Source organism: Engraulis encrasicolus, chromosome 13, assembly GCF_034702125.1.
Source record: "Engraulis encrasicolus isolate BLACKSEA-1 chromosome 13, IST_EnEncr_1.0, whole genome shotgun sequence".
NCBI lineage: Eukaryota > Metazoa > Chordata > Actinopteri > Clupeiformes > Engraulidae > Engraulis > Engraulis encrasicolus.
In genome coordinates, this window is record NC_085869.1 from 14,186,907 (window position 1) to 14,211,906 (window position 25,000).

The 25,000-nt window shown below is 47.8% G+C and overlaps 1 protein-coding gene across 1 annotated transcript in view; it reads left to right on the plus strand.

Annotated features, from left to right (window-relative positions):
- LOC134460724 (poly(rC)-binding protein 3-like) overlaps positions 1-25,000 on the plus strand; it is a 100,436-nt gene that overhangs the window by 4,271 nt on the left and 71,165 nt on the right. Inside the window, exons 2-4 of the mRNA XM_063213230.1 lie at positions 24,029-24,087; positions 24,300-24,390; positions 24,572-24,691. The gene's annotated coding sequence lies outside the window, so the exon portion shown is untranslated. The remainder of the gene's footprint in view (positions 1-24,028; positions 24,088-24,299; positions 24,391-24,571; positions 24,692-25,000) is intronic.

Genomic DNA, 25,000 nt, shown 5'->3' on the forward strand with positions numbered 1-25,000 from the left:
AAGGGTGGTGGAGAGGTAAGGGTGGGGAGGTGGAGAGAGAAGAGTGGGGAGAGGTAAGGGTGGGGAGGTGGAGAGAGAAGAGTGGGGAGGTGGAGAGAGAAGGGTGGTGGAGAGGTAAGGGTGGGGAGGTGGAGAGAGAAGGGTGGGGAGGTGGTGGAGAGGTAAGGGTGGGGAGGTGGAGAGAGGAGGTGGGGAGGTGGAGATAGAAGGGTGGGTGGTGGGGAGGTGGAGATAGAAGGGTGGGGTGGTGGGGAGGTGGAGAGAGAAGGGAGTTGAGGAGGTGGAGAGAGAAGGCTGGGGAGGTGGTGGAGAGGTAAGGGTGGGGAGGTGGAGAGAGAAGAGTGGGGAGGTGGAGACAAAAGGTCGGGGAGCTGGTGGAGAGGTGGAGGTGCAGATCATGCGAAGGGGATCTGGACATCATTTGGCCACATTGCGCACACACAACATACTCGACACACATACATACGGATGCATGCACGAACGCACATATGCACGCATGCACACAGACACATGAATGCAGAGAGAGAGAGAGAGAGAGAGAGAGAGAGAGAGAGAGAGAGAGAGAGACAGAGAGAGAGAGAGAGAGAGAGAGAGAGAGAGCCTGGCCCCACTCCTCAGTCAGTGCTGCTCTGCTGTCACAGAATGTAATATAGAGTTAGTGTCAGAGCCCGTCAGCACTTCCTCCTCATGGCGGGACCTGAAATGGATTTTTTTTTCTTCTTCGTCTTTTTTTTAATTGCTACTGGGAGGTGGAGATTTAGGTGGCAGTCCGATGGCGATGGGGGAGTCAGTGTGGTGTGGTGTCATGTTATGCCCCCCCCCCCCCCCCCCCTTACTTGCTTACACGGCCTTATCACAAACCCGTTTATTGGAGGAGGTTTTCAAGGTGAGGAAAAGGGCAGCTGTGTTGTTGTTGTGGTGGGATTGGCTTACGATTTGTTCAGCAATTATTTTGTTTGCACAGTAAAAAAAAAAAAAAACTGATCTCGTTTTGGCCCCATGAAAAATCTCTCTGCTTCTCAAATGCTTGTCAAAATGTACATGATGAGGAAAGGCCTGGCTGAGTATAGTGGGTATTTCATGGGATTGGTTGGTAGATAGATACGCTGTAAACAGAGTCTTTGCTAGCCTGCCTTAGCCTGATATTAAACATTATTATATTTGCATTATAAATATCCATAACAGATTAGATTTAAAAAAAAATCAGTATGGATTACCAATGAAATATGGGCAGCATCGCGGGCCAGTAAATTGGAAATTTTGACAGCGACGACTTAAATCTGGGAAACCGTGCCAGATTAGTTTCAGTGGGGTTCTTTCCCCCCAACCGTCTTCCCTCTCAAAAAAAAAAAAAAACGATCCCAGTTTCCAACAGAATCCTTGAAGTTTAAGAAGGGGAAATCGTGTAGCTTTTTTTCTCAGCAATCAGATATTTAATGCATTCATGCATTTTCTTTTTCACCTTACCTCATTTGTTTATGTCACTTATTTGTTTGTTTGTTTGTTTGCTTGTGCTGACACCAATGCTCTTAGAGCAGCTGGGCCCCATTTGGGTTTTTTGGCCGGTTCCCCGTTCCTCCCCTGCTCTCCGGATGCTCATGCTGTCCCCCCACTTCCGACTTGCCTTTTTCGGGCAGTGCAGTGCGGCAATGTGAAAGACCCATGACATTCCCATGACGACGGTTGGCCATTCTGGACCGCGTGCCAGGACACTATGGAGAGAGTCTGCATTGCATGGAGAGATCCACCAATGGAGATGGAGAGAGAGAGAGAGAGTGAGAGAGAGTGGGGGGGAGAGAGAGATCTCCCTGGTCCCTGAGAGGGGAGGCTGTAGAGCTGTCGATTAGGGTCGAGCGCGCGCGAGAGAGAGAGAGAGAAAGAAAGAGAGAGAGAGAGAGAGAGAGAGAGAGAGAGAGAGAGAGAGAGAGATGTTCTCCATCCATCCATGATTCAGGGCTGTGGGAGAGGAGGAGGAGGAGGAGTAGGATGAAGAGCCCCTTTTACTTCACTACTCGCTTTCACTCGCATGACATATTTCATAACCACCATTGTCCCGTGCTGACAGAGGGGCCAGTGTTTGCTCCCCCCACCTCCCCTGCTCTCCCCCTCGTTGCTTTCCACACAGTCCTGATGGGTAGGCCATCATCCTCCTTCTCATCCTCCTCTTCATCGTCTCCTTCATCACTCCTTCTCTATTTCCCTCTCCTCCCCTTCCCTCTCTCGTCCTCCCCCTCCCTCTCTGTGTGCACAGGGCCTCTCTCTCTCCTCCTCCTCTTTCTCCTCCTCCTCTTTCTCATCCTCCTCTTTCCCCTCTTCTTCTTCCCCTTGCTTTTCCCTGTGTAACTTAAATGCGTCCCGCTTCATGTCATAACTCTTTGGAAGGATGCAAAAAGCGTTAGCCGCTGGCTGAAATTGAACGCTGCACCTTTTCAAAGTCGAGGCCAGAGCTGGAGAATTATGGCCTGTGAAATCCAGAGCTCTTTGTCTCTCTCCTCTCCTCTCCTCTCCTCTCCTCTCCTCTCCTCTCCTCTCCTCTCCTCTCCTCTCCTCTCCCTGCCCCCTCTCTCCTCTCCCTGCCCCCTCTCTCCTCTCCTCTCCTCTCCTCTCCTCTCCTCTCCTCTCCTCTCCTCTCCTCTCCTCTCCTCTCCTCTCCCTGCCCCCTCTCTCCTCTCCTCTCCTCTGCGCTGCTCTCCTCTGCTCTGCTCTCCTCCTCTCTTTCTCCCTGCCCCCTCTCTCCTCTCTTCCCTCTCCCATCACAGGCCCACACTCTCTCCATCCTTCTTTCATATCACCCTCTCTCCCTTTCTTATGTCAGTCTCATTCTCTATCTCTCTCTCTCTCTCTCTCTCTCTCTCTCTCTCTCTCTCTGCCCCCTCTCTCCTCTCTTCCACTCCCCTTTCTCTTTCCTCTCCTATAACAGGACCAATCCCTCTGTCTCTCCCGTCACCGAGCCCACTTTCTCTCTCTCCATCCCTCTCTCATAACACACCCTCACTCTCTCTCTTCCCGCACCTCTCTCCCTCTCTCCATCCCTCTCTCATAACAGGCCTTCACTCTCTCTCTCCCTGCACCTCTCTCCCTCTCTCCATCCCTCTCTCATAACAGGCCCTCTGTCTCCCTCCCTCTCTCCTCTCTCTCTCTGTCTCTCTCTCTCTCTCCCTGCCTCCCTCTCTCTCGCTCTCTCTCTCCTGGTGTCTCTCCCTGCCTCCCTCTCCCACTATCTCTCTCTCTCTCCACCTCTCTCCCTCTCTCCATCCCTTTCTCATAACAGGCCCTCTCTCTCTCTCTCTCTCTCTCTCTCTCTCTCTCTCTCTCTCTCTCTCTCTCTCTCTCCTGGTGTCTCTCCCTGCCCTGCCTCCATCTCTGGTTGCCGTGCCCACTCTGCAGTGTAATTTAACCCGCCGATGGGCCGTGAGATCAATCAGGGCCTGAGGAGCCAGGGGGACGGGTGGAGCTCCTCTCTCCTCTCTCTCTCTCCCTCTCTCCTTCTCCCTCTCCCTATCCCTCTTCCTCTCCCTCTCTCTCTCCCTCTCCCTCCTGCCGCCTTACTGCCTGCCTGCCTGCCTGCCTGGTATGGTGTATGGTGGTGTGTGCCTGGTGGGTTGTTTGCGTGTGGTGTGGTAGGCTGTGCGCGCACAAGTGTACCTCTTTCACTGGGTGGTGCTGCTATTTTTATGATGTCGGATGAAACTGCACCCTGGGTGGGTGGGTGGGTGAGGGGGGGTCTGAGGGGGGTGCTGGGGATGAGGGTGGTGGTGGTGGGGATGTAGGGCTGAGGAGGGGTTGTTGGCAGTGGTGTAGTCTACTTTTTTGTGGTGGGTATACTGTATATTTGAGCATTTTTTGAAGTGGGTATACTGTATATATTTGTGCTATTCAAAACAATGGATCAATCAATTTTAAGTGGGTATACTGAAATCCCTGAAATTTAGAAGTGGGTATACTCCGTATACCCGCGCTCTACGTAGACTACACCACTGGTTGTTGGTTATGTGTCGCTGTGCAAGTGTGTGCACAAGCACACCCATTCTCCCACTCACTCCCATACATGCAACACACCTACCTAACTGTACACCAGACCACAATACAGAGCAGATATTATGAGTGGAGTGGAGAGGAGTCGAGCGAGATCCGTTTTTTTGCGAGTCGACCAAAGCAGTGTAGCCAGACCAGACCAGATCAGGCCGAGTCTGCCTAATGGGGTGTTAATGTGAGGGGGGGACGGGGGGACGGGGGGGGGACCGGACATACAGTAGGCTGAACCACTGATGATCTGATTTAGCCACTCCCGAGAGGTCTGAGAGAGAGAGACAGAGAGAGAGAGAGAGAGAGAGAGAGAGAGAGAGAGAGAGAGAGAGAGAGAGAGAGAGAGAGAGAGAGAGAGAGAGAGAGCTCCTCCCTGGTCTGGTCTCTGGGAGAGGAGGCCAGGCTAGAGAGAGCTGTCGATTAGGGTCGCGTTATGCATATTTTATGTGCTCTCTCCTCTCTCTTCTCTTTGCGTGTGCGTCTACGGTAAGTGCTTAAGGTCGCTTGCCTGGAAGTGCATGGAATGGTCGGAAGGTGGAAGTGATGGGAGAGAGACTCTAAAAGCTTATCTTTTTAACGCGATGGGGGTAGGCCAGCCTCCTTTCCCTCCCTCTCTCTCTCCCTATCCCTCTCTCTCTCTCTCTGTTCCTCTCTCTCTATTTCTCTCTCTCCCTCCCTCTCTCTGTGTCCATCTCTCTCTCTCTCTCTCTGTTCATCTCTCTCTCTCTTTTTGCCCAGGCTTTTTAACGTGATGGGGGTAGGCCAGCCTCCTTTCTCTCCCTCTCTCTCCCTATCCCTCTCTCTCTCTCTCTTTCTCTGTTCATCTCTCTCCATCTCTCTCTCTCCCTCCCTCTCTCTGTGTCCATCTCTCTCTCTCTCTCTCTCTCTCTCTCTCTCTCTCTCTCTGTTCATCTCTCTCTCTCTTTTTGCCCAGGCTTTTTAACGTGATGGGGGTAGCCAGCCTCCTTTCTCTCCCTCTCTCTCCCCATCTCTCTCTCTCTCTCTCTCTCTCTCTCTCTCTCCCTCTCTCTCTTTCTCTCTGTCCATCTCTCTCTCTCTTTTGGCCCAGGCTTGGCTCGACTCGGCTTGGCACACTCTCTGGATCTCAGCGTTTTTGCTTGATTAAAAACTGCACGGGAGTTTGTTGCGCGCGGTAGGTGCGCGGAGCAGGGCTGACAGCTTAACCACTGATTATTCAAGCCTCTTAGGCTAAGCTCAGGCACTCGAGTGACGAACGAACGTACGCCCTCTCCGTTTCCTTTTCCTCTCCTCTCCTCTCTCGATTACCCCCCTCCACTCACTCTCTCGCTTTCTTCCTTTCTTCCTCTTTTCGACTTTTCTGCTGAACAGTTTCTCCCATCTCTCTCTCTCTCTCCTTCATCTTTTCCCTCTTTCATTGCATTGAGAAAGGGGGAAACAGTCTCGGCAGTCCTGTCTCTCAGTCGTGGGATCAGTGGCAGTGTGATTCCAGCGGAGCCTTTCGTGGCTTTATTTAGACATAATCCGCAAAAATGTCACGACGGCTAGCAGCGTTGGTCAGGCCTGAACCCCCAGCAACACACCACACCCCACCCCACCCACCCCGCACACCCATGCTGTCTGCACATCTTACAGACCCCACGTTGTGTCACGTAGACACACAATCACCCACACAGACACAGACACAGACACAGACACAGACACACACACACACACACACACACACACACACACACACACACACACACACACACACACACACACACACACACACACACACACACACAACCAGCTATCACAAACACACAGCAGGCAGGCTGGGCACATCACACCACACATCCCACACTCTGTCTGCCAGCCTCGTCCCAGCGTGAGGTGAGCGAGCGAGTGAGTGAGTGTGTCAGTGGGTCACGTGATGGCACCCTGGGCGTCACGAGGGAAACACCCCTGACAGCTAGCATGGTGACGTGACGCTGCATTATTACCGTGACCTCACCCCTTCTTTTCACAATAGACACTCCAAACACCACCACCACCACCACCAGCACCACCACCATCATCATCATCATCATCATCATCAACATCATAATCATAATCATCATCATTATCAGAGACACTCTAACCACCATCATCTCCACTAACAGCCCTACTAGCTCCACAACCACCTCATCACTTTCTGGGACAGACTTAAGACTACTTAAGATACACCTCAGACATCCACCTCAGGCATCCACCTCAGAGCTTTCTGATAATGGCTTCATAAGGATGGAGGTGGTGGGTGCAGTTGAGGAATGAGGTAGTGGTGGTGGTGGCAAGGGTGGGGTAGTGGTGGTGGCCGTGGTGGAGTAGTCATGGTGTCAGGTGTGGGGAATTGGTGGTGTCAGGGGTGGGGTAGTGGTTGGTGGCAGGGGTGCTGACAGGGGGGACAATGGGTCCAGTTGTCCCGGGCCAAGGAAGACAGGGGGCCCAGATTTGGGTCCTCATTACATTGTGTGTATTTAGCTGGGGGGCCCTTTCAGATGACTTTGTCCTGGGCCCGGCCAAAGCTGTCAGCGGCCTTGGTGGCGGGGGTGGGGTAGTGGTTGGTAGTGTCAGGGGAAGGACTGGTCTGGGACCACAAATCGGCCCGGGCATTTTAGCATAGACCAGCCCCCCACCCCCATCCTTCTATTATGATGGGCTCAGTCCAATGTATATTGCGCCACGCCATCTAAATTGCGGTCTGGTGGTCTGTGGTCTGGTGGTCCATCTGCCCCTGTCCACTGTCAGCCCACTGGGAAAATGCCATGTATGCTAGAATACCAGTCCAGACCTGGACAATAACTATAACTAATAATAATAATAAAATGTTTGCTCATTTGCTCACATTATCTACTGTGACCCTGTATAGCATTAGGTCAGCTGACGCACCTGGAAGGGGATGGAAGTATGGTGGATGAGGTACATAGTAAACGTTGCAGTGTTAATTCAACACTTTGAGAGTCGATTTTAACATCTTCTAGACTAGATTGTATTTGGTGGCAGAGTACTCTCTCAATGTTGAGTTAATGCTGTATTTTTTTTTACTGTGTACAAACACACAGGGTATCTCTCAATGTGAAGGATCCTGGCCTTGCTAAGGAGTAACGCCCATTTTCACGTCATCGCGACTGGCCAAGTACTGTTGTTAAGTGAAGCATGCTTCAAAATCTACTAAGTGCCAAACTCTTGATTCATAGCATTTTCAAGGCTACACTTGATGCATCCTTGCTGTGACAAAATACCCAGAATCCTGGGTGCTTACAGATTAAAATCAGTTGAAAACAAGAGTTTAGTGGCCAAAACAAGAACTGTTGTGACGTTCACTTCCACGCTTCCAAACATGTTCCCTTCGTTTCCAATGCTTGTGAGGCTTTGAGCCTCGTCCATCTTGCGAGTGCTCGACTTCAAGGCTGAAGCACTACCAGCACACTACAGTACTACTTTGAGAATCACCAACAGAGTAGGGTGGATGAGGTCGTGGCGGTGGCAGGGGTCTGGGCTATTGAAAGACGGGGTGGATGAGAGCTAGGGAGAGCTGGTGGTAGGGTGGTAGTAGCCTGCACGAAAGCCGACTGTTGACTATGTCAAACAGTCTGGCGAAAGCTAAGAGGAATCCATCTCCGTGGAGGGTGGGAGACGGTCTGTGCTTATTCTGCCATTTAAATTCATTGGAGTTCTGAATTCAAATCAAAATTCAAATTGTGCTTTTGTGACAGTTACGATATGTACGATATGTTGCAAAAGCATACAAATAACAAGACAAAAGTGTGATTAGTGTAACCGTAACCAATCAGTAACAGACTTCGTGAGTGAGTTCTGCGTCACCACTCTCAACTGTTTGCTGATTGGCTAATAAACAGTGAGTGAACCAAACTGGGAGGCTTTCGCCAGACAATGTGCGGAGCCAAAATCTTTGTACTTTCCATTGTACTGTTCTGTATGAAGGCATCTGACATATGTTTTTTGCACTGCATCATCCTGCTCGTTGTGCTTTTTGGTCAGCAGCATCACTAACACCACAACCACCACCTCAGGGATTTCTGGGAATTAGGTGCAATGAGATTGGGATCACTGTTACTTGTCCTGTCTTGCACTTGATGTCAGTCTATAAATGTCAGTCCTGTATGTCCTTTCAGGGTATAGAGGGACAAAGAATGTACCGCACATTGCTTGAGGAAGGTCACAGACCGAAACGTTGCAAGTAAAAACTCTGCAAATGTGAACAGTGTGCGGGAGCTTCTTTGACTCTATACGTTGGTGACCCAGTGGATCCACTCCTACGCACCTGGCAAAAGGAGGTGTGCAAGAATCCTAAAAATAATAGGGTATAGAGAGAAAATTGTAATTTCAATGTCCTTGTATGACCTGTGCATACAGTATGAAGAAACTGACAATAAAAGCTGACTTGATTTGAACTGACTTGACTTGACTTGATTTGGATGGAGGAGGAAGAGATTAAATGAGGGTGAGAGGATGAGGTGACTGGAGACAGGGGTGGGGGAAGGAGACTGGTGGTATAGTAGTGGAGGAAATGAAGTTGAAAAGTGTGAAAGTGAAAGCCCACATGGGGAACTCCAACTCCTATAGTTCGTTCAGGTCGACTGAGAACCGTGCTGGAGCCCATTCCCGCACCTAATCGCAAATCGACCGTCGTGTTCACGCCACAGATATTTGCGTTCGCGAACCGGAAAGTTGGTTCGCAATGCGAACCGCAAAATACTAGTTTTTTCTCTGCGAACCGTGACGACAGGGTGGCCGTTAGCAGGTTCATCCGGGTAACACAGTCACGTGCGGAAAAAGTTCAGAGCCCGGTATGAACACGAGGGGTTCGCAGACAAGCACTTTAGTGCCGAACGTAACAGGTGTGGGCACCGACACCAGCTCCATTCTGGTCTGCCTGAAAGCCCTACCAGTGTCATTGTGACCAGCCCCCCCCCCCCTTGTTGGCTTCCCTGATTGTGACACAGCACTCCAAAGCACACAGTGCTCTGCTCACTGCACACAACAACATTGCATTTAAGCCTCTCCTGTGAAAGTGGGCAGCCCACAATGGGAGCAGGTTACATCAGGGTACCTCATGAGGAGGATGGGGCAGAACACTGGGAATGCTGTCGGGGGAGGGCACAGGGGAAAAGGAAGGCGCAGTCAGAGATGCATCTTGTCACCAAGCTCAGCAGGCAGCCGCTTGTGGCCCCCAAGTTAGTAGATAGCGAACAAAAGCTCACACTTCACACTACAGGGGTGAGTTTCTCTAAAGAGAAGTTGTTAGCCTGTTAGCAACTTTGGTAATTGCCAATGGGAAAATGCATTGAAAACAGCAAAGTAGCTAATGTAGTAAGCAACTTTGGTTTTGAGAAATTCACCCCAGCATTGGTGATTTCTTTCAAACATGCATTGGTTCAATTTTTTTTTCCGCACGGGACCTCAACTGACCCCAGAATCGCCTCTGGGCACAATCAAGGCATGGCAAGGGTCCCTGTCGGTTGCATGGAGCTGTATGACTTTTGTTTCATAGTGACCTGATGTCTTTGATCAGTATCACCACAATCACCACCTGAGAGCCTTCTGAGAATGACTTGTGACTAGTAGAGTGGAGGAGAGGAGGAGAGAGGATGGAAACGAGGTGTGAGAGGTGGTGGATAGGAGTGGTGATGGTGGTAGGGTGGGCTGGCGTGAGGGGGATTGAGTGGAGGAGGGTGGCCGGGACAGTGGAAAGGCTGGTAGTGGATGGTTGTGATAGTGGAGATGGTGGCAGGGTGAGCTGGGGTGAGGAGGGGTGAGTAGAGAGGGTGGCTGGGGCAGTGGAAAGCCTGGTGGAGGTGGATAGGAGAGGGGATGGTGTCAGGGCGGGCTGAGGTGAGGAGGTGGCCGGTAGCCTGATTATCATCGACTTTCAAATCTCTTTGAGACTTCGTCTGACCAAGAGCATAACAATGAACATTTCCCAAATGGCATGGTTGACCCGCCTCCCTTGGTTTGCTACTGGCTCCTTGGTTGCTTCCCGGCAAAGTGGGAGGAGTTCCCAATTTTTCTGGCGCCCAGACACGATATTTGTATCGCTCCTGGCCTGACTAGAAGCAACACTGAAGGGCGCGGCCTGGCTAGGTGGCCGGGGCAGTGGAAATCCTGATGGAGGTGGATAGTAGTGGGGAGGGTATCAGGGCGGGTTGGGGTGAAGTGGGGGATGGAGTGGAGAAGGTAACAGGGGCAGTGGAAAGCCTGGTAGTGGATCGGTGTGATAGTGGAGGTGGTGGTAGAGTGGGCATGAGCGAGGGGGACGGAGTGGAGGAGGTGTAGGTAGCAGTGGAAAGGCAGGTGGATGAGAGAGGTGGGTGTGATGGTGGTGGTCGTGGAGAAGGAGTAGATGGGGGTAGATCGAGAGGAGCAGGTGATAATAAGCAGTGGAAAGGCAGGTGGAGGAGAGAGGTGGGTGTGATGGTGAAGGTGAAGGTGGCGGCGGCAGAGAGAGTGTGGCACAAGCAGCACACAACAAGAACGATGGCGTTTCGGGTTCCCCCCATCGTGTGGAGGCGTCTGCGTCTGTTTTGTGTATCAGACTGCTCGCCGCGTTTTTGGTCGGCGCCCATAGATCCCCCGCGGCTCCCCTTGGCACCGGCTCACAGGCTGCTGCGGTGAGGCTCCAACCAATGCGCAGATTGGCCCCAGCAGGGAAGGAAGAGGCTTCGGCTGAGGGGGGGAGGGAGAGGTGTGAGCAGGGTAGCCGGCACGGCGCAGGGAGTGGGGGGGCAAAGAGTTCAGTTGTCCCGGGCCCCAACCAGAGACGCGGGCCCAGAATTGGGTCCCCATTATTACACTGCAGGGGTAGAGCTATAGTCGGGACAAGCAGGGCATTTGCCCTGGGGCCCAGTGCCCTCCTGTATTGATTTTGGGGGGGCCTTATTGTGACCATGGCAGGCTGTATAGGAGGGGCCCTATAGGTGGTTTGCCCTGGGGCCCTGTGTACAATTGTTCCGCCACTGTTACACTGTATACATTGGGAGGGGGAGGGGTGGGGCTTTTCAAATGCCTTTGTCCTGGGCCCGGCCAATGCTGTCGGCGGCCCCGGGTGTGAGCTAAGCTTCTGCTCGCAGTAGAGAGAGGGGCCCTGTATGGTTGGATTGGATAGCGTTACGTACGGGCGAAATAACAGGTAGCGAAAAGGCTCTTATCAGGACGTTTTTAGAACTTTAAGACCCGGGCGGCACAATGGTTGGTTCACACTGCACGCTTGTTTTTGTTCTCTTATTGTATTGTTTTGTATCCCTTTTGTGTGTGTGTTGTGTGTGTGTGTGATTGTTTGTTTGTCTGTGCTGTGAGTTTTTGTATGAGATAGTGTGTGAGCCCACTTTTTGTATCTGTGCTAGTGTGTGTATGTAGAAAGCATGGCTGTGTGCGTGTGTGCGTGTGTGCGTGTGTGTGTGCATGTGTGTCTGTGTGTGTGTGTGTGTGTGTGTGTGTGTGTGTGTGTGTGTGTGTGTGTGTGTGTGTGTGTGTGCACGTGTGCGTGCGCATCTTCGCACAGGGGTTTTGTGTTTGCGTAGAGGGCATCCACAGACTTCGGTTCTTTTTTTTTTATCCAGGCCTTGCGTCTTCGCCGTGTAAAAGAGGATCTTGAGTGCGCCCTCTCTCTCTCTCTCTGTCTCTCTCTCTCCCCCTCTCTCTCTGCCTGTAACAAATATGCTTGCCTGACATACTTTTTTTTCTCCTGGTGGTGCTGCTTGTGTTCACTTCCCAAAGCATCTGCGTAGCCAAGTCAGCAGTAAGCAGCACCGGCACGGTACCGTGTGCAGAACATAAGCAGATGGAGCAGGAGAGAGGAGAGGAGAGCTGGAGAGAGAAGAGGAAAGATGAGAGGAGAGGAGAGGAGAAGAGAGGAGAGCTGGAGAGAGGAGAGGAGAGAGGAGAGGAGAGGAGAGCAGATGGAGCAGGAGAGTGGAGAGGAGAGCTGGAGAGGAGAGAGGAGAGGAGAGGAGAGGAAAAGAGAGCAGAGGAGAGGAGAGGAGAGGAGAGCAGGAGAGAGGAGAAGAAAGAGGAGAGGAAAGAGGAGAGGAGAGAGGAGAGGAAAGAGGAGAGGAGAGGAGAGCAGGAGAGAGGAGAGGAGAGGAGAGCAGGAGAGAGGAGAGGAGAGCAAGAGAGAGGAGAGGAGAGCAGGAGAGAGAAGAGGAAAGAGGAGAGGAGAGGAGAGGAGAGGAGGAGAGGACAGCAGGAGAGAGGAGATGAGAGGAGAGCAGGAGAGAGAAGAGGAGAGGGAAGAAGGCATGGCATTAGCAGAGTGAAAACATGTTCGCTCGCTCGCTTGCTGCCTTGCCTTCATCCCCCTTTTCCCTCTCCCGCCTGCCACCAACGATTTATGTGTGTGTGTGTGTGCGTGTGCGTGTGTGATTCTCTCTTCTCATCTCATCTCTGTTCATGTCCTCTCCTCTCCTCAGGTTGTGTTTTGTCTCTCCCTTTGCCTGTGCTCTCTTCTCCTCTCCTTACGCCTTGTCGTGATTCCTCTCTTTGCCTCTCCTCATTTCTCTTCTCCTCCTCCTCTCTTCTCCTCTCCTCTCCTCTCCTGTCTTCTTGTCGTGCCTCTCCTCTCCTCTCTTCTCTTTCGCTCGCTGTCCTTGTTGTCTCTTCTTCTTTTTCTCAACTGGATGGTCAGATTAAGAGAGTTGAAGGCACTGGTAGTGATCACACACGCACACACACATGCACATGCACATGCACACACACACACACACACACACACACACACACACACACACACACACACACACACACACACACACACACACACACACACACACACACACACACACACACACACACACACACGCACACACACACACGCACACACGACACACACACACCGCACGCCCGGAGAGGAGAAACAGAGCTTTTCAAATCACATTATACACCATATTCTGGAAATTCCACCCTTTTTACTGTAGCAGACAAGGCAGCTTTCACACCCCTCTTGATCCCTTTCGGCGAACACGCGCGAGGATGGTGTGCATCAGTCATTCACATATCTTTATACACGGATCCCCCCCCTCCCCCCTAACATTGATGAAGTGTCAGAAATCTAATTTGTATTAACCAGTGTGGGAGTTTGAGGAGGGGGTTGGGGTTGGGGAGGAGGGGGGGAGGTTGTAAAAGCTGTTCATGGATATGAGGCATTCCAGATTTCTCTCATTCCAAAATCCACTTTGATATGAGCAGATTGTTCACATTGATGGACACTACAAAGTACATATTGACTGTATTTAGGGGAGTGAAGGTTGGTAAGAAAAATGATCTAGTAGGTCAAACATTGATTTGGTTTGATGACACAAGCAACCAAACCCCCCTAAAAATCACCAACCAAATCAGCCAACCTAGTCGAGTTGTGCGTGTCAACCCCCTCAATCCTCTAAGTGGCATGTAATTAATATCAACTCTTTCACCAAGACGTTTTTCTTCCCTTTTTTTAACAGCACACATCATAAATTGAGCGTAGATCTGCTTCCTGCAGGCAAATCTCTGCAGCAGATTATTTAGCACGCCTGATTTCTCTCCCACAAGGTTTCCTGACTTGATCCACAGCACTGGGCTAATTCCCTCTTCAGCGCTCCTCTCCTCTCGCTGATTGAGCAAGCCAGCGCCTTCTGGTGACACTGCGTGACACTATATACACTTCTGATGTCACCTCTTAAGCAGCACTACGTCGTGCAGTAGTATAGGTAAAGTAGTAGTGAGATAGCCCTATCTATTAATCCTTCCATGACTATTAAAGAGACAAGGTGTGTGTGTGTGTGTGTGTGTGTGTGTGTGTGTGTGTGTGTGTGTGTGTGTGTGTGTGTGTGTGTGTGTGTGTGTGTGTGTGTGTGTGTGTGTGAGTGTGTGTGTGTGTGGGGGGGTTGGGCTGGGTCTGGGTTGTATGGCGGCTGATATTCAAATGTGGGACGTGCCTTTGAATATTTTTTTTTTTCTTCTTCCGGAAGAGCCTTTTGTGGGATTAAGACTTTAAAGACTCAAAAAATCATCAAAGTGTTTTAATGTCATTTCCACTCTGAGCAGGAGACTGCCTCCATTTGCTGGAGTAGGGAAAGTGTCAAATGGTATTTTTTTAAACAAAATGTTGCCATATATCTCGCTTCCCACACCCATTTAAAAGGCAAATTGGTATGCCCATTTTTTTTTTTCCAGACTCGAGCATTAACCTGCACATTCAAATGAGAATCATAAGCTCCTTTCACCCTTCCCAGAGTACTGTGTTTGTGTGTGTGTGTGTGTGTGTGTGTGTGTGTGTGTGTGTGTGTGTGTCTGCGTGCGTGCGTGTGTGTGTGTACATGTGTATGTGTGTATGAGTGCATGTGTATGCATATGTTTGTTTGTATATCATATCTGTGCTTGTTTGTAGTACGTACACATATGTGTGAATGTATGAGTGTGTGTGTGTGTGTGTGTGAATGTGTGCGTGTGTGTGTGTGTGTGTGTGTGTGTGTGTGTGTGTGTGTGTGTGTGTGTGTGTGTGTGTGTGTGTGTGTGTGTGTGTGTGTGTGTGTGTGTGTGTGAGAGAGAGAGAGAGAGAGAGAGGGAGAGAGAGAGAGTGCAACAGTGTGTGTGTGTGTGTGTGTGTGTGTGTGTGTGTGTGTGTTTGTGTGTGTGTGTGTGTGTGTGTGTGTGTGTGTGTGTGTGTGTATGTGTGTGTGTGTGTGTGTGTGTGTGTGTGTGTGTGTATGTGTGGATATGTGTGTATGTGTATAGTACACACTTGAGCAACATAAAAGCTCCTCTTGCCTTTGTTGCCTCTCAGCTCCTCTGGATCCTCTTCATTTGGCTGGGCGAGAGGAGAGATCCATTCAGTGTGAGTGAGCCATATGGTTGGTTAATTGTCACAGAAAAGACGTTCCGCGTGGATCCCCCTTTCCCATTCATAAAAACTCAGCGGGGGGCCTGTGTTTTGAAAATACATTTGAATTGTAGGTCATGAACTTTTGTCACATACCCACTGCATTCATTTGTCATTTGATTTGTCATTTCTGCAATTCCATTTAATTAGTATCTTATTTTTTTACAATCATAATGATGGCTGTGTTTTAGCTGTCCCTTCTAGGCTGACTTTGTGTGAAAACATGTTGTATAATGTGTGCTACTCTAACCCCAAGTGAAAGTTTAGGGGCATAATTTAATATGTTGTTATTACACAACATATTATGCAGTGAAGTCATCATGTACGTTGAAGATGCTCCCAGTAACGGGGACTCACAAAATTAAAGTAGGCCTATAACCCAGCCTTCTTTTGTATTGCAGAGGGATGGTGAATATACAGCAAATGCAATATAGACTATATTAGCTTTCACTTAATTCAGTCAACTGTCATTGTCAAACAAGGCTATATGTAGGCTAGATGTACGATATGGTGTGCGGACTAACACTGTGTAGATTTCAAACATTAAGTGCTATTTCCATAATAATAAAAAAGCTTGACCCCCCAAGAAACACACCCCCCCAACACACACACACAGTCCACAAAAATACATGAAGAATGTCCCCATCCCCTCAATTCTATGTGTAATTTTCTTGTATACGATATTAAAAAGTGCTAATGTCTAATACCCCCATGACCCCTAAGCATACTGTACACTTTAATTTCAACACAGTTGTTAGAGTTTATTTATAACCTGAGCATCCGCAAACCGTCTACAGGGGCCCATCGAGGTGAAGTGTAACCCTGTGATACAATAGTTGGCAGAGGAAGGGGGATCCTGGGATGAACTTAGGATGTCTGAATTTAGTTATAGTTAATATTCTCACTTGCTTAACCCATTTTAGCCTGGAGCGACATATACACTGCATCCAGGCTCTTGAGATTTGAGAAGTTTTTATTTAAAAAGTAGGTATGATGAGCTGAATGAATGCATTCTAATGCAAAATGAGCGTCCTAGCGTTTAAATGCAACTTGTTTCATGTTTTTATGTGCATCGGAGGATGAGATATTTATATTTTAACAGGCAGAGGGCATCCTTCCCCAAAAACGCTAAAATGGGTTAAAGGAGACGCCACTGAGTTGATATGGTTAATTATCCACCGCGCAGCTTCTGTCTGTTCTATTTGGTAGTTAGGGTTCATCTATGGTTAACAATTACATTACATTACATTACATTACATTACATTACATTGTATTTGGCAGACGCTTTTTAACCAAAGTGATTTACAACCGAGGACATACAGTAGTCATAGCCAACAACACAAAATAGTTTTAGTGGAACACATCTTAGATATGTGATAGGTCTTAGACTCTATGTAAGGCATAGCTCCTCTACATAACATCTGAGAGCAGAAGCCTCTGATAGTGTACTGTACGTAGAGACCATACTAAAGCTTGAAATGTGTTTAAAGTGTTGGGGTAAAAAATGTTGTGTAATTCATTAGGTGTGTACGGGCAAAGTGTATGGTGAATTTGGTGATCACAATGAGATGGACAGTGCTTGGTGCGTCAAGTACAGATCTGACATCAGGGTTAGTACACGACAACATTCATTGTTTTTGTGAATATGAGGTCTAAAAATACATTTTGTTGAAATTCAAAGAAGCTAGGGGACATGTCCCTCCATCTCCCTTGGGATCTGCCCTCCTCTCTCCTTGGGTCATGAAAATAACACGTTGTCATTTTGGAATGATGGAAATTGTGTTTGGTGGATATTCATGTGATACTATTGAATCATCAAATAAGGAATTAATCTTTGGAGATATGGATGAATTCTATGTCTGAATAGTGAGAGATGGGTAAACTGTTTACTTGCGTTTATCCTCCATGTCTTCCCTTTGCGTCATAGAGCCCTAATGCTCAGCTGCGCAGAATAAGCTGAACACATAGAAACACTTCACACACGCAGACACGCAGCATCATTTAAGCCATCTGTCTTTTCTATTTCTGGGGAACACTTGCATGACAGATCTTTTCTTCAAGCCCTTTGTTTTTGCAATTCAATAACAACGGGTATGGCTTTATTTTTAGTCCCTGTAATAGTATGAGTATTGTTAAAAAACAACAACAAAAAACATGTTGCAAAACCCAGCGATACAGTGGCATTTACCTTACACACATTTAGACTGTTACAATAAATTACAATATATAAGTGTATAGCTTTTTGTTAAATCAGTTCTGCACAAACAGCACAGCACTTATTTTATCACATTGGTCCAAGAGCCTTTGATACTGTGTGCTGCTCGCCATATATATGCTGGATCTATATTACAGGCAGGACTACCCAAAATACCACAGAGAAACACCTAATGGGAACAGCAGAAAGCACTTAAAGGACACACGCGAATAGTAACACCTCAAATGGTGACGGAATCCACACCACGGTTATCGTATTTAACATCTCTAGGCCTAGTCACTCCACGTTTCCCAAAACTGGGTGTCGTCTTAGTGCTGAAAAACACAACCTGTGGTGCAAATATGCCGTTTTCACGCCCTGGCTTAGGCGTGTGCAGTCACACTCCGGGAGGCGAGCTGAAATCCTCCCACATACGCATGCAGAGCACAGGATCACACACGTACAATACACACACTGTCTCTGTCTCTCTGTCTCTCTCACGCACACACACACACACACACACACACACACACACACACACACACACACACACACACACACACACACACACACACACACACACACACACACACACACACACACACACAAACTTGCATGCACACACATACAAACACAGCCCTTACCCATTCACACACACACACACACACACACACACACAAACACACACACACACACACACACACACACACACACACACACACACACACACACACACACACACACACACACACACACACACACACACACACACAAGCAACACACGACACACAGAGGCACTGCAGAAGCTAGGTAGTGTGGTGTAGTGTTGTAGTGTAGTGTAGCGTCTAGCGTAAGGCTGCAGTGGCCAGGCAAAATGACTCCCCTCCTGGAGCATAAATATGTCCAGGTTTAATAGGGCATCAGAGTAGAGTCAGTGGAGGCTGGAAAAGAAGAAGAAGGGAGAAAAGGGAGAAGCCCATCGTGGCGGAACGTGGTGTTGGGACAGGGTCACCGAGGAGACGAGGAGGGGGGGGGGGGCAGGGAAGCCGACAGGGGACACAGGGGTCAGTCGACCCAGGCCCCATAAAGAAGGGGGCCCAGAATTGTTGTGATGACAGATGACTTTGTCTCGGCCCGGTAAAAGCTGTCAGTGGCCCTGGGCAGGGAAGCCAACAGGGGACACAGGGGTCAGTTGACCCAGGCCCAGAGAGAAGGGGGCCCAGAAATGTGTGATGACAGATGACTTTGTCTCGGCCCGGTAAAGGCTTTCAGTGGCCCTGGGGATGGGGGTGGTAGTGGGATATGGGGTGCGCTGGGAGGTGGTGGTGGTTGTGGGGGTGGGAGAGTGGCTATGAAATAGTATTACCCCGCAATTAAAGCCAAGGGCATGTAAGACATAGTGTATTATCTATGTACAGCAACGTGTGAGTGCTGGAGGGTGGGCTATTGTAGGGTAGGGTTGGCTAGGGTAAGCTAGCCTGAAGGATAAGTGAAGGTTAGCGTGTGAGGGTGACGGTAATAAGAGGTGCCATTAAAGGGCTCGTCTATTAACCAGATTATTAACTTAACTCTTGCCCTTCGCCACGTCTTAGACGGAGACCTACAGTACGCCGTGGCATGACTTTAACTGGAGTCACAAACAAATAGCGCGATGACCTATGATTGTTACATGGGGATTAGCTCGTTTTAGCGTAGAGCCTCAGCCTTCTGTCTTTCTCAAGGCACATTAAGGGGAGAGCAGATAAGATAATGCGAAATTTTGGCTCGCAGAACAGACTAAGAGGAAGCAAGCTGGAGCCAGGGGCAGATGAAATAGTTATTGATTAATCTTTACATTCTGCTAATGGTATGTGTCAGCCCACTTGCATTAAATGTAATGCATTAAACGTAAAGCGCGTAGCAGGCCAAAACCCACCCCCTACATCCCCCAATCCGCAACCCCCAACTTCTATTTCTTTTAAATGAATAAAAAGTGGTTAAGTCAGTCGAGCAGTCAGTGAGAAAGATATATTGTGCTGTAAATAAGAAATCCTTTCTTTGGTAATCCTGCTCTCTCTCTCCGTTTATGTGCTCTCAGGCAGAATGGAATGGAATGGAATGGGGAGCAGAAGCAGCACTTATACACAGGGAGGTCTTTGTGTGTGTGTCTGTGTGTGTGTGTGTGTGTGTGTGTGCGTGCGTGCGTGCTGCGCGCCCGCTCCCGCGTGTGTGTACGTTGTGTGTTATGTGTTGTGTTGTGTGTAAGCTTACCTTGCGGTATGTGCATTTTTCAGCCTTGTGAATTGGTGTGTATGTGTTTGTGTGCATGTGTGTGGTATGAACGGCTGTCTTGTGTCTGCTGGTGTCAAGGGAAGCGCCGTAAATAAGAAATGACGTCTTTGGTAAACATGTCAGTGTTTCTCCAAATGCTCACACTGCGTAGCCTAGACGAGAGATCGAGACGAGAGGTGTAACATCAGCAAGACTGTTTGTTAAACGCACAAAGCGTTACAAAGCTATGCTAAGGCCTGCATTTGCACACTTAAAAAAAAGGATTTAGCGACAAAAAGTTTTTAAAATGACAAGAAAAAAATATAGCCTTGCCATGTGAACAATATTGTCCTGAGGGCTTTTGAAAGGTTATCATCATAAGCTCCTCTTTGGTCTTCGAGACTAGAGTGACAACCCTTGTGTGCCCATGGACTGGTATTTTGTGGGGAATAAGCATTTCAGCTAACGTGCCGTCCGCAACTGTGTGCTATTTCCTGCTCTGTTTTGTGTGCGTGATCCCTTAGCTCTGAGTTGGCTTTCTTGCACTATGCCTTAGCTTGCTAAAACTGCAGCTGCGTTGTGAAAAGTCCACAAGTTTTTCGTTTTTTTTTTTTTTTGCAAGTAGGATTTGGAAAGCAATTTGTCATTACAGGCAACCAAAGGGGCCATCATGTGTGCTTTTTTTATTCAGTGTCTGACGAGGACAGAATTCTATGTTTAAACTTTTGAGGGCCTTCTTATAAACCGTCAGTGTGTTTCTAATAGCGAGTCAGATAACTCAGTTTTTGGGCTTTATTGTGATGTAATCATACAATACATGATGATGAACCACTTACATATTACCTAACGACAGCAATGTAACACATATCTACCACACGAGCCATGCGGCTTTCAGTTTCTTGGCCTTCTCAACGACTGCACTTTAGCTTTTAGCCATGCTGATGGGGCTTGGCTAACCCGTTATTGCGCTTTCCCTTCACGTAAGAGGAAGTGCATCTCTTTAATTGGAGTAGTGGTGTAGACATGCAGTCGATCAGGGCCATATTTCCTGAAGCTGCGTTCCCACATCAATCACGTCGTCCCTCGCCAGACGCAACCCGATGAGAAATGCACTCTGCGCAAACACTGACTTCCCTCTTCTTCCTTGCCCGCAAGTAGCCCTATTCCTCAAAAAGATTAAGGGATGGAGAGGTAGAAGAAGAAGGAGAAAATGTACAAGAAGGAAGTAAATAAAAATCCCTCTGCACAGCTCAAGTGTGGTCTTTTGATCGAAAGCGGCCGTATTAAACCAGCATACTGACACACTTCTCTTATTTTTAAATAGTAGGCTATTTGATATTTTTTATCAGTTATTGTATCAATGGGGGCAGCTGTGGCCTGATTGCTAAAGGATTTGTACTTTAGATCAGAGGGTTGCGGGTTCGATTCCCGCCCTTCTATCACCTATCACACTTGATGACAGAGGTGCCCTTGAGCAAGGCACCTAACTCCTTGGTGCTCCAGGGACTGTAACCAATACCCTGTAAATAACTATTAGTCAATTTGGATAAAAGCATCAGCTAAGTTTAATGTGATAGGATGATGTGATGAACTATATCAACTATAGCTGTATGTCTTGTGGGTTTTTTGCCTATGAGATAGGACAGCGAAGGTGGTGACGAGGGGGAAAAAGTGAGAGAGAAATGGGCTAGGGTAAATTATCCAGCCCAGATTCGGACCTGGGTCCCCATGACATGTAGCCCATTCATGGTGTGGCGCGTCAGTGCAGTGTGCCACAGCACTCCCATATTTTTATGTTTTCAATACTGAATACATATCTGTGGCTAATATATGACTAAGGATCTTGTTGAAATGGTTCTGCTATTGCATGTAGCCTACTCTGCTTGTTTCACTGATTTTAGATGATATTCGTTGACTGTTTATCTATGCCATTATAACGAGGCTATGTCAGGAGATAATAGCACTGACTACTACTGACACTTCTATGTTATGTCTATACTGCTCTATGAAAATATATGAAAGACATGTCTGCATCTCTGCTTAGAATCTGGCCTCCAAAGCACACTGACACACACACACGCACGCATTGCACACAGGCATGCACCACGCGCACGCGCACGCGCACACGCACACGCACACGCACACACTCACACACACACACACACGTTATTGGCAATAATTGAAAAATCAAGACACATAGGCCTACATGGGAAGAAGATGAAGGACGTATCCATTTATTCTGATGCTCCTCTGCTGGTTGATCTCTCTATCTAAGCCTACAGTATATTCACATTATATTCATGAAATGATTTGTCTTTACTGATAATATAGCACTGACTGCTAAGTCCTCTATGTTCGTATAGCCCTCCAGGAGAATAAGTGAAAACTGTCTGCATCTCTCTGCCTCGTCGTGCCTGGCTCGTGTCTAGCAAAGCGAGTTAAAAGGGGCAGTTATTCATTATTAATACTCACAATATAAATAGTTTAGGCCCGATCAATAATTTAGCATATATAAGGGAAAGAAGATCTCTGAGATTGCCCATTTGTTCGTGGGTAATATAATAGAAAGGTCTTCACAATGGATTTTAAGAGCGCAAATATGGATGTTTACATACGTAGGCCTGCCAGAGTATGCAAATAAAGACTGCAGCTCCAATGGCAGAGTGTAGCCCTCTGTATTTCCAAGAAGTAATACTTATGGTAGGCAACTCTAAATTATGGCATTTCACGTCACACTAGCTCTGACCTTTTTCCTGTGCTTTGTCAAGTGTGTGTTGGTTAAATCACTCGACTACTCTAAGAAACGAGAGAGAGAGAGATAGAGAGAGAGAGAGAGACAGAGAGAGAGACAGAGAGTTGAGGCAAGTCTTGTTGGTGTGTGTGTGTTTGTGTGTGTGTGTGTGTGTGTGTGTGTGTGTGTGTGTGTGTTGGGGGGGGGGAGGGGGGGGGGGGGGGGGGGGGGGGGGGGGGGGGGGGGGGGGGGGGGGGGGGCGTGCGTGCATGTGTGTTTGAGCTTGGGGGGGTGCGTGTCAGCCCCAGGGCTGCTTATCACTCCTACCTTTCAGGGGGGTAGCACCGTGTGAAATCTGTTCCATTCCGTTGCTCCATCACACCCTCACCCCGACACTTGGCCTTAATCTGACGGATGTGTGCCTCCCTCCCATCAGCGCCGTCGAGACCTTGAACAGGGCAACAGGGGTCAAGTGATAATCTAAGGAGGTGACGATATGAAAGGAATGAGGTGACTGAGAAACCGAGCGCAGAGTATTAGCTTTAAGATATCATTACGCATTAATATAGCCTGATTTATATGTTGAGCCTCAGCGTAATTTCATGCTTTGTTAAAAAAAAAAAAAACTGGGAATCTTAGCAAGGAGATGATAGATCAAATCGCCATTCTCTTTGGCGCCAGAGGAAGAGATTAGCCAGGGAATGCAAGTGCACTCTGCAATGTAGCCTAGGCTACGCGCTCTTATGGTGGAAAAAGCAGACGTCTTCCAATCTTTCCTCACGCCGTACTATTTAGGCAAATGGGTATGGTTTTTTTGCAGAAGTACCATTGTTTAAAAAAAATCCACTTCTTGGCCATTCTTGCGTAATGTCTGCATTGGTTAAACAGTATACACAGTTACGCATGCTACCTACGAAGTTCAGTAGATCAAGGAATGTTTATTTTGCGTCGATTTATTGTCACACATTTCAAATGGCATTTCTGTGGTAACTAAACCGTAACATGAAACGTCCTTAAGTGGCATTGGCAGCAAAGTGCCAGGAGAGGGCACTGCTCACCTGGTTCATCTCCTCTGCAACTACAAAAACAACTGTATAATATTTCTGATGTTTATGATATTCTCAACTCACAGTTTCTCAAGAATTTACTTTATTTCAGTTGGCTCAGGTAATGGCAATGCAATCTTACCATCCAGACTAAACATGTTGTATTAGACATTTAGTCATTGTGCTGCAAAATGCTGGAACCAAATCCCTGTCCAAATTAGGACGGACTCAACAATAATTATCTTGGTTTCAAAGGAAGTTAAAAACAGCTTTATTCTCATCTGCCTTTTGTGATAGTTAGTTACACATTATCTATAACACATAGTTTTTTTCTTGTCTTTTTTCTCTTAAGCACATTGAATGACATTTATGTATGATAATGTGCTATATAAATGTTTTTTGATTGATTGTTTTGATTGATTGATTGATATTAGGCAGCCCAACTACCACGGTTTGGGACAGGAACAGGAGAGTTGTTTTGGTGTGTACCTTGCACAAATTTTATCAACCAGGAAAACTGGCTGATTGAGCATCGTAACTGCCTTTCTGTGTGATAAACAATTGTTAACAGGGAAGTTAAGTTCAAAGGGTACTGCTAATATGCAATATACACTGACTTGCCACTTCTGTCTGAAAAAAAAAATCCTTGAATCAACCTTTTCGCTTGTCCGCAATGGTATCCTTCATTCATTGTCCAAGAAAGTTTTTTTTTCTGAACAGGACATTAAAATCCTGGACGGTCAAGAAAAACCTGGACAGGTGGTGACACTAACACTGACTATAATCCAACAACAGTTTCTACCTCTGAACAAATCGAGCACAAGTTTTAGGCTACCATTAGATGGTGCTGTGATACAACTTCTCGACTAAAACAACATTCTCTCCATGTTTTCCATGTCTTGCAGGATTTATCCGTGGAGAAAATTGAAGTTGGAGTGCTCTTACCAGACTGACAGCATCTTGTGTAAGAACTGATTTCTGTGTGGTTTTTGCATGCTGAGTGTAGGCCCTACTGTAGGCCTACATTTATGTGAACTAGTATTTTTTTTTAAAAAAAGATCTAAACCATAGTAATATACAATATGTTTCAGCATACAGTACTTCTGTTATCTAGTCAATGATTATGGCAGGCTTGGGTTGCACTTGCTCCTCATAAGGTACCCTACCCTTTTCCAGTGATCTTCAAAATAAGAGCCATAGCTGAAAGGAAGTCGGACTCGAAAGCACACATTCCACAAAAGAAGCAGCGTGACTCAGCGTGCCTCAGGTGACTATGATAGGCTAATGATTGTCTCCGTTTAGCTGAACTCTAATTGTAGCCTATCTGAAGTACCACAGACTGATAATCAACTTGCATCTAAAACCCATCTCTCTCTCTCTCTCTCTCTCTCTCTCTCTCTCTCTCTCTCTCTCTCTCTCTCTCTCTCCCTCTCTCTCTCTCTCGGTAGGTTAAGCTGCGTTGGACGGGTGGAAACGGGCGGAACCCTCCCAGTCAGCTGGAAGTGTGACAGCATTAGGTCACATGACCTGGAAGACTAAGCTCAAGAATTATTTTGGATCCCTCATTGGTTAGAGACCAAACACACCTGGACATTATTCTATTATTATAGTTATTATTATATATTTTTGATGACTTTATTTCAGATAGTGACAGTGAAGAGAGGACAGGAAGAGAGTGTGGAGAGACAGATGTGGTAGGGTTGGGACATGACCCACAGGGTCGCTGACAGCTTTGACCAGGCCCAGGAGAAAGACATCTGAATGGGGCCCCCCACCTAATACATATACTAATGTAATGAGGACCCAATTTTGAGCCCCCACTCTCCCTGGGCCCGGGACAACTGACCCCTTTGTCTCCCCCCCATGTCAACTTCCCT